Consider the following 14667-nt stretch of genomic DNA (forward strand, 5'->3'; position numbering starts at 1 on the left):
TGGTGCTAACAGTGAATTTGCATTTTGTACTGGAGCTGGATTCAGCCTGAACGACTGCCACGTGTGATTTGGTGCCAGGGGTGAATTTTTATTCTACATAGAAGCTGGTTTCAGCCCGAACGTCTGCGACGTGTGATATGGTGCCGGGATGAATTTGGATGTTATATAGGAGCTGGTTTCAGCTTGAACGACTGTCACGTGTGATTTAGTGCCAGCAGTGAATTTGTATTTTATATAGGAGCTGGTTTCAGCTTGAAAGACTGCCACGTGCGATTTGGTGCCACCGGTGAATTTGTGTTTAACATAGGAGCTGGATTCAGTCTGAACGACTGCCACGTGTGATTTGGTGCCAACAGTGAATTTGTATTTTACCTTTGAGCTGGTTTCAGCCGGGCCCGACTGCCACGTCTGATTTGGTGCAAACGGTGAATTTGTATTTTACCTAGGAGCTGGTTTCAGACTGAACGACTGCCACGTCAGATTTGGTGCCACCGGTGAATTTGTATTTTATATAGGAGCAGGTTTCAGCTTGACTAACTGCCACGTGTGATTTGGTGCCAACGGTGAATTTGTATTTTAATAGGAGCTGGTTTCAGCCTGACTAACAGCCACCTGTGATTTGGTGCCGGGGTGAATTTGTATTCTACATAGAAGCTGGTTTCAGCCCGAACGTCTGCCACATGTGATTTGGTGCCGGGATGAATTTGTATTTTACATAGGAGCTGGTTTCAGCTTGAACAACTGTCACGTGTGATTTAGCGCCAGCGGTGAATGTGTATTTTATATAGGAGCTGGTTTCAGCCTGAAAGACTGCCACGTGCGATTTGGTGCCACCGGTGAATTTGTGTTGAACATAGGAGCTGGTTTCAGCTTGAACGACTGTCTCGTGTGATTTAGTGCCAGCGGTGAATTTGTATTTTACCTAGGTGCTGGTTTCAGCCTGAATGACTGCCACGTGTGATTTGGTGTCAGGGGTGAATTTATATTCTATATAGGAGCTGGTTTCAGCCTGAACGACTGCCACGTGTGATTTGGTGCCAACGGTGAATTTGAATTTTAATAGGAGCTGGTTTCAGCCTGACTAACAGCCACCTGTGATTTGGTACCAGGGGTGAACTTGTATTCTACATAGAAGCTGGTTGCAGCCCGAACGTCTGCCACGTGTGATTTGGTGCTAACAGTGAATTTGTATTTTAAATTGGAGCTGGTTTCAGCCTGAACGACTGCCACGTGTGTTTTGGTGCCACCGGTGAATTTGTATTTTAAATTGGAGCTGGTTTCAGCCTGAACGACTGCCACGTGTGTTTTGGTGCCACCGGTGAATTTGTATTTTAAATTGGAGCTGCTTTCAGCCTGAACGACTGCCACGTGTGTTTTGGTGCTAACAGTGAATTTGTATTTTACCTAGGAGCTGGTTTCAGCCTGAACGACTGCCACGTCAGATTTGGTGCCACCGGTGAATTTGTATTTTATATAGGAGCAGGTTTCAGCTTGACTAACTGCCACGTGTGATTTGGTGCCAACGGTGAATTTGTATTTTAATAGGAGCTGGTTTAAGCCTGACTAACAGCCACCTGTGATTTGGTGTCAGGGGTGAATTTGCATTCTATATAGGAGCTGGTTTCAGCCTGAACGACTGCCACGTGCGATTTGGTGCCACCGGTGAATTTGTGTTTAACATAGGAGCTGGTTTCAGCCTGAACGACTGCCACGTGTGATTTGGTGCCGGGGTGAATTTGTATTTTACACAGGAGCTGAATTCAGTCTGAACGAGGGACACGTGTGATTTGGTGCCACCGGTGAATTTGTATTTTACCTAGGAGCTGGCTTCAGCCTGAACGACTGCCACGTGTGATTTGGTGCCAACGGTGAATTTGTATTTTAGATTGGAGCTGGTTTCAGCCTGAACGACTGCTACGTGTGATTTGGTGCCACCGGTGAGTTTGTATTTTAAAAGGAGCTGGTTTCAGCCTGAAACTACTGCCACGTGTAATTTGGTGCCAACGGTGAATTTGTATTTTACCTAGGAGCTGGTTTCAACCTGACTAACTGCTACCTGTGATTTGGTGCCAGGGGTGAATTTGTATTCTACATAGAAGCTGGTTTCAGCCTGAACGTCTGCCACGTGTGATTTGGTGCTGGGATGAATTTGAATTTTACATAGGAACTGATTTCAGTCTGAACGACTGTCACGCGTGACTTGTTGCCACCGGTGAATTTGTATTTTACCATGGAGCTGGTTTCAGCCTGAACGACTGCCACGTGTGATTTGGTGCCAACGGTGAATTTGTATTTTAATAGGAGCTGGTTTAAGCCTGACTAAATGCCACCTGTGATTTGGTGTCAGGGGTGAATTTGTGTTCTATATAGGAGCTGGTTTCAGCCCGAACGATTGCCACCTGTGATTTGGTGCTAACAGTGAATTTGCATTTTATATTGGAGCTGGTTTCAGCCTGAACGTCTGCCACGTGAGATTTGGTGCCACAGGTGAATTTGTATTTTATATAGGAGCAGGTTTCAGCTTGACTAACTGCCACGTGTGTTTTGGTGTCAGGGGTGAATTTGCATTCTATATAAGAGCTGGTTTCAGCCTGAACGACTGCCACGTGTGATTTGGTGCTAACAGTGAATTTGCATTTTGTACTGGAGCTGGATTCAGCCTGAACGACTGCCACGTGTGATTTGGTGCCAGGGGTGAATTTTTATTCTACATAGAAGCTGGTTTCAGCCCGAACGTCTGCGACGTGTGATTTGGTGCCGGGATGAATTTGGATGTTATATTGGAGCTGGTTTCAGCCTGAACGTCTGCCACGTGTGATTTGGTGCCAACGGTGAATTTGTATTTTACCTAGGAGCTGGTTTCAGTCTGAACGACTGCCACGTGTGTTTTGGTGCCAACAGTGAATTTCCATTTTATAATGGAGCTGGTTTCAGCCTCAACGACTGCCACGTGTGATTTGGTGCCACCGGTGAATTTGTATTTTAATAGGAGCTGGTTTAAGCCTGACTAACTGCCACCTGTGATTTGGTGTCAGGGGTGAATTTGCATTCTATATAATAGCTGGTTTCAGCCTGAACGACTGTCACGTGTGATTTAGTGCCAGCGGTGAATTTGTATTTTACCTAGGAGCTGGTTTCAGCCTGACTAACAGCCACCTGTGATTTGGTGCCAGGGGTGAACTTGTATTCTACATAGAAGCTGGTTGCATCCCGAACGTCTGCCACGTGTGATTTGGTGCCGGGATGAAGTTGTATTTTACATATGAGCTGGTTTCAGCTTGAACGAATGTCACGTGTGATTTAGTGCCAGCGGTGAATTTGTATTTTATATAGGAGCTGGTTTCAGCCTGAACGACTGCCACGTGTGATTTGGTGCCGGGGTGAATTTGTATTTTACATAGGAGCTGGATTCAGACTGAACGAGGGCCACATGTGATTTGGTGCCACTGGTGAATTTGTATTTTAATTAGGAGCTGGTTTCGGCCTGAACGACTGCCACGTGTGATTTGGTGCCAGGGGTGAATTTGTATTTTAAATAGGAGCTGGATTCAGCCTGAATCACTGCCACGTGTGATTTGATGCCAGGGGTGAATTTGTATTTTAAAGAGGAGCTGGTTTCAGCCGGAACGACTGCCACGTGTGATTTGGTGCCACCGGTGAATATGTATTTTAATTAGGAGCTGGTTTCAGCCTGAACGAGTGCCACGTCTGATTTGGTGCCACGGGTGATTTTGTATTTTACATAGGAGCTGATTTCAGCCTGAACGACTGCCACGTGTGATTTGGTGCCTCTGGTGAATTTGTATTTTAATTAGGAGCTGGTTTCAGACTGAACGAGTGCCACGTGTGATTTGGTGCCACGGATGAATTTGTATTTGATATAGGAGTTTGCTTCAGCCTGAACGACAGTCATTTTTGATTTGGTGCCACCGGTCAATTTGTATTTTACCTTGGAGCTGGTTTCAGCCTGAACGACTGCCACGTGTTATTTGGTGCCAACAGTGAATTTGTATTTTATATTGGAGCTGGTTTCATCCTGAACGACTGCCACGTGTGATTTGGTGCCAACAGTGAATTTGTATTTTACATAGGAGCTGGTTTCAGACTGAACGACTGCCACGTGTGATTTGGTGCCACCGGTGAATTTGTATTTTATATAGGAGCCGGTTTCAGCTTGACTAACTGCCACGTGTGATTTGGTGCCAACGGTGAATTTGAATTTTAATAGGAGCTGGTTTAAGCCTGACTAACTGCCACCTGTGATTTGGTGTCAGGGGTGAATTTGCATTCTATATAGGAGCTGCCTTCAGCCTGAACGACTGCCACGTGTGATTTGGTGCCACCGGTGAATATGTATTTTAAATAGGAGCTGGTTTCAGCCTGAACGACTGCCATGTGTGATTTGGTGTCAGGGGTGAATTTGTATTCTACATAGAAGCTGGTTTCAGCCCGAATGTCTGCCACGTGTGATTTGGTGCCGGGATGAATTTGTATTTTACATAGGTGCTGGTTTCAGCTTGAACGACTGTCTCGTGTGATTTAGTGCCAGCGTTGAATTTGTATTTTACCTAGGAGCTGGTTTCAGCCTGAATGACTGCCACGTGTGATTTGGTGTTAGGGGTGAATTTATATTCTATATAGGAGCTGGTTTCAGCCTGAACGACTGCCACGTGTGATTTGGTGCAAACAGTGAATTTGCATTTTATATTGGAGCTGGTTCCAGCCTGAACGTCTGCCACGTGTGATTTGGTGCCAACGGTGAATTTGACTTTTAATAGGAGCAGGTTTCAGACTGACTAACAGCCACCTGTGATTTGGTGCCAGGGGTGAACTTGTATTCTACATAGAAGCTGGTTGCAGCCCGAACGTCTGCCACGTGTGATTTGGTGCTAACAGTGAATTTGTATTTTAAATTGGAGCTGGTTTCAGCCTGAACGACTGCCACGTGTGTTTTGGTGCCACCGGTGAATTTGTATTTTAAATTGGAGCTGGTTTCAGCCTGAACGACTGCCACGTCAGATTTGGTGCCACCGGTGAATTTGTATTTTATATAGGAGCAGGTTTCAGCTTGACTAACTGCCACGTGTGATTTGGTGCCAACGGTGAATTTGTATTTTAATAGGAGCTGGTTTAAGCCTGACTAACAGCCACCTGTGATTTGGTGTCAGGGGTGAATTTGCATTCTATATAGGAGCTGGTTTCAGTCTGAACGACTGCTACGTGTGATTTGGTGCTAACAGTGAATTTGCATTTTTTATTGGAGCTGGATTCAGCCTGAACGACTGCCACGTGCGATTTGGTGCCACCGGTGAATTTGTGTTTAACATAGGAGCTGGTTTCAGCCTGAACGACTGCCACGTGTGATTTGGTGCTAACAGTGAATTTGCATTTTTTATTGGAGCTGGATTCAGCCTTAACGACTGCCACGTGTGATTTGGAGCCAGGGGTGAATTTGTATTTTATATAGGAGCTGGTTTCAGCCTGAAAGACTGCCACGTGCGATTTGGTGCCACCGGTGAATTTGTGTTTAACATAGGAGCTGGTTTCAGCCTGAACGACTGCCACGTGTGATTTGGTGCCGGGGTGAATTTGTATTTTACATAGGTGCTGGTTTCAGCTTGAACGACTGTCTCGTGTGATTTAGTGCCAGCGTTGAATTTGTATTTTACCTAGGAGCTGGTTTCAGCCTGAATGACTGCCACGTGTGATTTGGTGTTAGGGGTGAATTTATATTCTATATAGGAGCTGGTTTCAGCCTGAACGACTGCCACGTGTGATTTGGTGCAAACAGTGAATTTGCATTTTATATTGGAGCTGGTTCCAGCCTGAACGTCTGCCACGTGTGATTTGGTGCCAACGGTGAATTTGACTTTTAATAGGAGCAGGTTTCAGACTGACTAACAGCCACCTGTGATTTGGTGCCAGGGGTGAACTTGTATTCTACATAGAAGCTGGTTGCAGCCCGAACGTCTGCCACGTGTGATTTGGTGCTAACAGTGAATTTGTATTTTAAATTGGAGCTGGTTTCAGCCTGAACGACTGCCACGTGTGTTTTGGTGCCACCGGTGAATTTGTATTTTAAATTGGAGCTGGTTTCAGCCTGAACGACTGCCACGTCAGATTTGGTGCCACCGGTGAATTTGTATTTTATATAGGAGCAGGTTTCAGCTTGACTAACTGCCACGTGTGATTTGGTGCCAACGGTGAATTTGAATTTTAATAGGAGCTGGTTTAAGCCTGACTAACTGCCACCTGTGATTTGGTGTCAGGGGTGAATTTGCATTCTATATAGGAGCTGCCTTCAGCCTGAACGACTGCCACGTGTGATTTGGTGCCACCGGTGAATATGTATTTTAAATAGGAGCTGGTTTCAGCCTGAACGACTGCCATGTGTGATTTGGTGTCAGGGGTGAATTTGTATTCTACATAGAAGCTGGTTTCAGCCCGAATGTCTGCCACGTGTGATTTGGTGCCGGGATGAATTTGTATTTTACATAGGTGCTGGTTTCAGCTTGAACGACTGTCTCGTGTGATTTAGTGCCAGCGTTGAATTTGTATTTTACCTAGGAGCTGGTTTCAGCCTGAATGACTGCCACGTGTGATTTGGTGTTAGGGGTGAATTTATATTCTATATAGGAGCTGGTTTCAGCCTGAACGACTGCCACGTGTGATTTGGTGCAAACAGTGAATTTGCATTTTATATTGGAGCTGGTTCCAGCCTGAACGTCTGCCACGTGTGATTTGGTGCCAACGGTGAATTTGACTTTTAATAGGAGCAGGTTTCAGACTGACTAACAGCCACCTGTGATTTGGTGCCAGGGGTGAACTTGTATTCTACATAGAAGCTGGTTGCAGCCCGAACGTCTGCCACGTGTGATTTGGTGCTAACAGTGAATTTGTATTTTAAATTGGAGCTGGTTTCAGCCTGAACGACTGCCACGTGTGTTTTGGTGCCACCGGTGAATTTGTATTTTAAATTGGAGCTGGTTTCAGCCTGAACGACTGCCACGTCAGATTTGGTGCCACCGGTGAATTTGTATTTTATATAGGAGCAGGTTTCAGCTTGACTAACTGCCACGTGTGATTTGGTGCCAACGGTGAATTTGTATTTTAATAGGAGCTGGTTTAAGCCTGACTAACAGCCACCTGTGATTTGGTGTCAGGGGTGAATTTGCATTCTATATAGGAGCTGGTTTCAGTCTGAACGACTGCCACGTGTGATTTGGTGCTAACAGTGAATTTGCATTTTTTATTGGAGCTGGATTCAGCCTGAACGACTGCCACGTGCGATTTGGTGCCACCGGTGAATTTGTGTTTAACATAGGAGCTGGTTTCAGCCTGAACGACTGCCACGTGTGATTTGGTGCTGGGGTGAATTTGTATTTTACACAGGAGCTGAATTCAGTCTGAACGAGGGACACATGTGATTTGGTAACACCGGTGAATTTGTATTTTACCTAGGAGCTGGCTTCAGCCTGAACGACTGCCACGTGTTATTTGGTGCCAACGGTGAATTTGTATTTTAGATTGGAGCTGGTTTCAGCCTGAACGACTGCCACGTGTGTTTTGGTGTCAGGGGTGAATTTGCATTCTATATAAGAGCTGGTTTCAGCCTGAACGACTGCCACGTGTGATTTGGTGCTAACAGTGAATTTGCATTTTGTACTGGAGCTGGATTCAGCCTGAACGACTGCCACGTGTGATTTGGTGCCAGGGGTGAATTTTTATTCTACATAGAAGCTGGTTTCAGCCCGAACGTCTGCGACGTGTGATTTGGTGCCGGGATGAATTTGGATGTTATATAGGAGCTGGTTTCAGCTTGAACGACTGTCACGTGTGATTTAGTGCCAGCGGTGAATTTGTATTTTATATAGGAGCTGGTTTCAGCTTGAAAGACTGCCACGTGCGATTTGGTGCCACCGGTGAATTTGTGTTTAACATAGCAGCTGGATTCAGTCTGAACGACTGCCACGTGTGATTTGGTGCCAACAGTGAATTTGTATTTTACCTAGGAGCTGGTTTCAGCCGGGCCCGACTGCCACGTGTGATTTGGTGCAAACGGTGAATTTGTATTTTACCTAGGAGCTGGTTTCAGACTGAACGACTGCCACGTCAGATTTGGTGCCACCGGTGAATTTGTATTTTATATAGGAGCAGGTTTCAGCTTGACTAACTGCCACGTGTGATTTGGTGCCAACGGTGAATTTGTATTTTAATAGTTGCTGGTTTCAGCCTGACTAACAGCCACCTGTGATTTGGTGCCAGGGGTGAATTTGTATTCTACATAGAAGCTGGTTTCAGCCCGAACGTCTGCCACATGTGATTTGGTGCCGGGATGAATTTGTATTTTACATAGGAGCTGGTTTCAGCTTGAACAACTGTCACGTGTGATTTAGCGCCAGTGGTGAATTTGTATTTTATATAGGAGCTGGTTTCAGCCTGAAAGACTGCCACGTGCGATTTGGTGCCACTGGTGTATTTGTGTTGAACATAGGAGCTGGTTTCAGCTTGAACGACTGTCTCGTGTGATTTAGTGCCAGCGGTGAATTTGTATTTTACCTAGGAGCTGGTTTCAGCCTGAATGACTGCCACATGTGATTTGGTGTCAGGGGTGAATTTATATTCTATATAGAAGCTGGTTGCAGCCCGAACGTCTGCCATGTGTGATTTGGTGCTAACAGTGAATTTGTATTTTAAATTGGAGCTGGTTTCAGCCTGAACGACTGCCACGTGTGTTTTGGTGCCACCGGTGAATTTGTATTTTAAATTGGAGCTGGTTTCAGCCTGAACGACTGCCACGTCAGATTTGGTGCCACCGGTGAATTTGTATTTTATATAGGAGCAGGTTTCAGCTTGACTAACTGCCACGTGTGATTTGGTGCCAACGGTGAATTTGTATTTTAATAGGAGCTGGTTTAAGCCTGACTAACAGCCACCTGTGATTTGGTGTCAGGGGTGAATTTGCATTCTATATAGGAGCTGATTTCAGCCAGAACGACTGCCACGTGTGATTTGGTGCTAACAGTGAATTTGCATTTTTTATTGGAGCTGGATTCAGCCTTAACGACTGCCACGTGTGATTTGGTGCCAGGGGTGAATTTGTATTTTATATAGGAGCTGGTTTCAGCCTGAACGACTGCCACGTGCGATTTGGTGCCACCGGTGAATTTGTGTTTAACATAGGAGCTGGTTTCAGCCTGAACGACTGCCACGTGTGATTTGGTGCCACGGCTGATTTTGTATTTTACATAGGAGCTGATTTCAGCCTGAACGACTGCCACGTGTGATTTGGTGCCAACGGTGAATTTGTATTTTACAGAGGAGCTGGTTTCAGCCTGAACCACTTCCACATGTAATTTGGTTCCACTGGTGAATTTGTATTTTAAATAGGAGCTCGTTTAAGACTGAACGACTGCCAGGTGTGATTTTGTGCTAACAGTGAATTTGCATTTTATATTGGAGCTGGTTTCAGCCTGAACGACTGCCACGTGTGATTTGGTGCCTCTGGTGAATTTGTATTTTACGTAGGAGCTCGTTTCAGCCTTAACGACTGCCACATGTAATTTGGTGCCAGGGGTGAATTTGTATTTTAATTAGGAGCTGGTCTCAGATTGAACGAGTGCCACGTGTGATTTGGTGCCACTGGTGAATTTGTATTTTAAATAGGACCTTGTTTCAGACTGAACGACTGCCACGTGTGATTTGGAGCCAGGGGTGAATTTGTATTTTTCATAGGAGCTGGTTTCAGCCTGAACGACTGCTATGTTGATTTGGTGGCACCGGTGAATTTCTATTTTATATAGCCACTGGTTTCAGCCTGAACGACTGTCACGTGTGATTTAGTGCCACAGGTGAATTTGTATTTTACCTAGGAGCTGGTTTCAGCCTGAACGACTGCCACTTGTGATTTGGTGCCATGGGTGAATTTGTATTTTACATACGAGCTGGTTTCAGCCTGAACGACTGCCACATGTAATTTGGTGCCACTGAAGAATTTGTATTTTAATTAGGAGCTGGATTCAGACTGAACGAGTGCCACGTGTGATTTGGTGCCAGGGATGAATTTGTATTTGATATAGGAGTTCGTTTCAGCCTGAACGACTGCCACCTGTGATTTTGTGCCACCAGTGTATTTGTATTTTACATAGGATCTGGTTTCAGCCTGAACGACTGCCACGTGTGATTTGGTGCCAGGGGTGAATTTTTATTCTACATAGAAGCTGGTTTCAGCCCGAACGTCTGCGACGTGTGATTTGGTGCCGGGATGAATTTGGATGTTATATAGGAGCTGGTTTCAGCTTGAACGACTGTCACGTGTGATTTAGTGCCAGCGGTGAATTTGTATTTTATATAGGAGCTGGTTTCAGCTTGAAAGACTGCCACGTGCGATTTGGTGCCACCGGTGAATTTGTGTTTAACATAGCAGCTGGATTCAGTCTGAACGACTGCCACGTGTGATTTGGTGCCAACAGTGAATTTGTATTTTACCTAGGAGCTGGTTTCAGCCGGGCCCGACTGCCACGTGTGATTTGGTGCAAACGGTGAATTTGTATTTTACCTAGGAGCTGGTTTCAGACTGAACGACTGCCACGTCAGATTTGGTGCCACCGGTGAATTTGTATTTTATATAGGAGCAGGTTTCAGCTTGACTAACTGCCACGTGTGATTTGGTGCCAACGGTGAATTTGTATTTTAATAGGAGCTGGTTTCAGCCTGACTAACAGCCACCTGTGATTTGGTGCCAGGGGTGAATTTGTATTCTACATAGAAGCTGGTTTCAGCCCGAACGTCTGCCACATGTGATTTGGTGCCGGGATGAATTTGTATTTTACATAGGAGCTGGTTTCAGCTTGAACAACTGTCACGTGTGATTTAGCGCCAGTGGTGAATTTGTATTTTATATAGGAGCTGGTTTCAGCCTGAAAGACTGCCACGTGCGATTTGGTGCCACTGGTGTATTTGTGTTGAACATAGGAGCTGGTTTCAGCTTGAACGACTGTCTCGTGTGATTTAGTGCCAGCGGTGAATTTGTATTTTACCTAGGAGCTGGTTTCAGCCTGAATGACTGCCACATGTGATTTGGTGTCAGGGGTGAATTTATATTCTATATAGAAGCTGGTTGCAGCCCGAACGTCTGCCATGTGTGATTTGGTGCTAACAGTGAATTTGTATTTTAAATTGGAGCTGGTTTCAGCCTGAACGACTGCCACGTGTGTTTTGGTGCCACCGGTGAATTTGTATTTTAAATTGGAGCTGGTTTCAGCCTGAACGACTGCCACGTGTGTTTTGGTGCCACCGGTGAATTTGTATTTTAAATTGGAGCTGGTTTCAGCCTGAACGACTGCCACGTCAGATTTGGTGCCACCGGTGAATTTGTATTTTATATAGGAGCAGGTTTCAGCTTGACTAACTGCCACGTGTGATTTGGTGCCAACGGTGAATTTGTATTTTAATAGGAGCTGGTTTAAGCCTGACTAACAGCCACCTGTGATTTGGTGTCAGGGGTGAATTTGCATTCTATATAGGAGCTGATTTCAGCCAGAACGACTGCCACGTGTGATTTGGTGCTAACAGTGAATTTGCATTTTTTATTGGAGCTGGATTCAGCCTTAACGACTGCCACGTGTGATTTGGTGCCAGGGGTGAATTTGTATTTTATATAGGAGCTGGTTTCAGCCTGAACGACTGCCACGTGCGATTTGGTGCCACCGGTGAATTTGTGTTTAACATAGGAGCTGGTTTCAGCCTGAACGACTGCCACGTGTGATTTGGTGCCACGGCTGATTTTGTATTTTACATAGGAGCTGATTTCAGCCTGAACGACTGCCACGTGTGATTTGGTGCCAACGGTGAATTTGTATTTTACAGAGGAGCTGGTTTCAGCCTGAACCACTTCCACATGTAATTTGGTTCCACTGGTGAATTTGTATTTTAAATAGGAGCTCGTTTAAGACTGAACGACTGCCAGGTGTGATTTTGTGCTAACAGTGAATTTGCATTTTATATTGGAGCTGGTTTCAGCCTGAACGACTGCCACGTGTGATTTGGTGCCTCTGGTGAATTTGTATTTTACGTAGGAGCTCGTTTCAGCCTTAACGACTGCCACATGTAATTTGGTGCCAGGGGTGAATTTGTATTTTAATTAGGAGCTGGTCTCAGATTGAACGAGTGCCACGTGTGATTTGGTGCCACTGGTGAATTTGTATTTTAAATAGGACCTTGTTTCAGACTGAACGACTGCCACGTGTGATTTGGAGCCAGGGGTGAATTTGTATTTTTCATAGGAGCTGGTTTCAGCCTGAACGACTGCTATGTTGATTTGGTGGCACCGGTGAATTTCTATTTTATATAGCCACTGGTTTCAGCCTGAACGACTGTCACGTGTGATTTAGTGCCACAGGTGAATTTGTATTTTACCTAGGAGCTGGTTTCAGCCTGAACGACTGCCACTTGTGATTTGGTGCCATGGGTGAATTTGTATTTTACATACGAGCTGGTTTCAGCCTGAACGACTGCCACATGTAATTTGGTGCCACTGAAGAATTTGTATTTTAATTAGGAGCTGGATTCAGACTGAACGAGTGCCACGTGTGATTTGGTGCCAGGGATGAATTTGTATTTGATATAGGAGTTCGTTTCAGCCTGAACGACTGCCACCTGTGATTTTGTGCCACCAGTGTATTTGTATTTTACATAGGATCTGGTTTCAGCCTGAACGACTGCCACGTGTGATTTGGTGCCAGGGGTGAATTTTTATTCTACATAGAAGCTGGTTTCAGCCCGAACGTCTGCGACGTGTGATTTGGTGCCGGGATGAATTTGGATGTTATATAGGAGCTGGTTTCAGCTTGAACGACTGTCACGTGTGATTTAGTGCCAGCGGTGAATTTGTATTTTATATAGGAGCTGGTTTCAGCTTGAAAGACTGCCACGTGCGATTTGGTGCCACCGGTGAATTTGTGTTTAACATAGCAGCTGGATTCAGTCTGAACGACTGCCACGTGTGATTTGGTGCCAACAGTGAATTTGTATTTTACCTAGGAGCTGGTTTCAGCCGGGCCCGACTGCCACGTGTGATTTGGTGCAAACGGTGAATTTGTATTTTACCTAGGAGCTGGTTTCAGACTGAACGACTGCCACGTCAGATTTGGTGCCACCGGTGAATTTGTATTTTATATAGGAGCAGGTTTCAGCTTGACTAACTGCCACGTGTGATTTGGTGCCAACGGTGAATTTGTATTTTAATAGGAGCTGGTTTCAGCCTGACTAACAGCCACCTGTGATTTGGTGCCAGGGGTGAATTTGTATTCTACATAGAAGCTGGTTTCAGCCCGAACGTCTGCCACATGTGATTTGGTGCCGGGATGAATTTGTATTTTACATAGGAGCTGGTTTCAGCTTGAACAACTGTCACGTGTGATTTAGCGCCAGTGGTGAATTTGTATTTTATATAGGAGCTGGTTTCAGCCTGAAAGACTGCCACGTGCGATTTGGTGCCACTGGTGTATTTGTGTTGAACATAGGAGCTGGTTTCAGCTTGAACGACTGTCTCGTGTGATTTAGTGCCAGCGGTGAATTTGTATTTTACCTAGGAGCTGGTTTCAGCCTGAATGACTGCCACATGTGATTTGGTGTCAGGGGTGAATTTATATTCTATATAGAAGCTGGTTGCAGCCCGAACGTCTGCCATGTGTGATTTGGTGCTAACAGTGAATTTGTATTTTAAATTGGAGCTGGTTTCAGCCTGAACGACTGCCACGTGTGTTTTGGTGCCACCGGTGAATTTGTATTTTAAATTGGAGCTGGTTTCAGCCTGAACGACTGCCACGTCAGATTTGGTGCCACCGGTGAATTTGTATTTTATATAGGAGCAGGTTTCAGCTTGACTAACTGCCACGTGTGATTTGGTGCCAACGGTGAATTTGTATTTTAATAGGAGCTGGTTTAAGCCTGACTAACAGCCACCTGTGATTTGGTGTCAGGGGTGAATTTGCATTCTATATAGGAGCTGGTTTCAGCCAGAACGACTGCCACGTGTGATTTGGTGCTAACAGTGAATTTGCATTTTTTATTGGAGCTGGATTCAGCCTTAACGTCTGCCACGTGTGATTTGGTGCCAGGGGTGAATTTTTATTTTATATAGGAGCTGGTTGCAGCCTGAACGACTGCCACGTGTGATTTGGTGCCACGGCTGATTTTGTATTTTACATAGGAGCTGATTTCAGCCTGAACGACTGCCACGTGTGATTTGGTGCCAACGGTGAATTTGTATTTTACAGAGGAGCTGGTTTCAGCCTGAACCACTTCCACATGTAATTTGGTTCCACTGGTGAATTTGTATTTTAAATAGGAGCTCGTTTAAGACTGAACGACTGCCAGGTGTGATTTTGTGCTAACAGTGAATTTGCATTTTATATTGGAGCTGGTTTCAGCCTGAACGACTGCCACGTGTGATTTGGTGCCTCTGGTGAATTTGTATTTTACATAGGAGCTCGTTTCAGCCTTAACGACTGCCACATGTAATTTGGTGCCAGGGGTGAATTTGTATTTTAATTAGGAGCTGGTCTCAGATTGAACGAGTGCCACGTGTGATTTGGTGCCACTGGTGAATTTGTATTTTAAATAGGACCTTGTTTCAGACTGAACGACTGCCACGTGTGATTTGGA

This window comes from Hypanus sabinus, chromosome 14 (genome assembly GCF_030144855.1).
Source record: "Hypanus sabinus isolate sHypSab1 chromosome 14, sHypSab1.hap1, whole genome shotgun sequence".
Lineage (NCBI taxonomy): Eukaryota > Metazoa > Chordata > Chondrichthyes > Myliobatiformes > Dasyatidae > Hypanus > Hypanus sabinus.